The sequence below is a fragment of the Odontomachus brunneus genome, unplaced genomic scaffold (genome assembly GCF_010583005.1).
Source record: "Odontomachus brunneus isolate Ranch 3 - 2012 unplaced genomic scaffold, Obru_v1 Obru_scaffold_119, whole genome shotgun sequence".
In the NCBI taxonomy this organism is placed as follows: domain Eukaryota; kingdom Metazoa; phylum Arthropoda; class Insecta; order Hymenoptera; family Formicidae; genus Odontomachus; species Odontomachus brunneus.
In genome coordinates this window covers 1,092,076-1,093,729 of record NW_022639569.1, presented here as the reverse complement: position 1 = coordinate 1,093,729, position 1,654 = coordinate 1,092,076, and positions in this window count along the sequence as shown.

The following is a 1,654-nucleotide window of genomic DNA, read 5'->3' as shown; positions in this document are numbered from 1 at the left end:
ATATATATATATATATATATATATATATATATTTATATGTATGTATATATATATAAATAACACGCGTCAGATAATGGAATATTAGGATGATAATATTTCGGGATTAACATGTTCGTTAATCCGGAGGATCGGGTAGAAAAAATTCTTTATACGAAAATTCTCTTTATAATGTATAAAAAAGTCTTAGGTCTCAAACGAGAATATAACATAACTATATTGCTAAAAAACGCGTCGCATAGGACAAACCGTCAAAGTTTGTCTTGGCACGGAACGAGCTGTAAAATACACATGGCGATATTTTTATATTTTTTCTAACGGTCGTCTATACGCAAATTGAGAATATGATGTGTTCTAAAAGGCACTGCTGCATGGATAATGTTTTATAAAGGACATGAGAAGGATTAGATCATTCGATATAACGTTACTTTTTGGTATATTGCTCTTAAAATAATTGGATCGTGGTAATATGCGTGCGATAGAACTATCAGTCAAATATCATGTTAAAATTACATATTTGAAATTTCTATCGTTGATTAATAAATCATACGTTCCCTTTTACGTTGTGTTCTACTAATAGTTTCCTGATAATAACGAATATACATTCCTAAATGTTTTGTAAATATGTGCTACTTTTAGAATTTATTTTATTGGGAGATATTCGTTTTCGAGAAAGAATTAGAACGGATTGTGTGTATATATATGTATATCATATAATTATATATAATATATATATATGTATATCATATAATCATATATATTTATGTATTATATAATTTATAAGATATTCGCACGTTATAATGCGGATATATGTGGATATTTAAAAGAAATGTCAGTCTAAATTGAATGGAATTGATGTAAAATATATACATAATATTTTCTTTTACATGTTCTCAATATTTTCTTGTTATTAATGTTTTGTTACTGTAAGTATAACTGATGTTAATTAAGTCAGAAGAGAGATTGTTGCTCTATTTATTAAATATAAATTACTTGTAATAATTAGAAAAATGTCTCATTTGAAGAGAGCACTTTATACTATTTTCGAATTGAAAAATAAAACTAACAATTTCAACTTCAAGATGGATTATAGAGAAGCACTTTTAATATCACGTATTTTATATTCTTTCATTAATTTATTTTCCGTAACAAAATCTTTTTTTGCGAAAGCTTTTTTTACTTTACTTATTTACTATTCTTACTTTATTTTTCTCGTAAATGCGTAACACGCTGAACGTTTTTCCAATCTATTTAAAAATTATTATAGTTCTATGTACACCAGCAATTGTAATATTGTTATATTTGTTGTTGCTTATTTTAATTATTCTTTGAATTATCGTTTTTAGGATGTAACACTAATTACTACTGGTGGTGTTAGTTAATGAGACGTATCGTATTTTTATGGCAAATCAAACTTGCAGTTTGGAAGCTCTTGTCTTACTTAAGATATACTTTAAGGAAGAACAGTATTCGATACATGTTATATTTTCGACAATCATTATAACGCTGTGACCTTTGGTTCTGTTGCTGATCGTAAAAATACAAAATTACTGCATTATAAATCTCCATATATATATAGTAAGTCTATATATATATATATATATATATATATATATATATATATATATATATATATATATATATATATATATATATA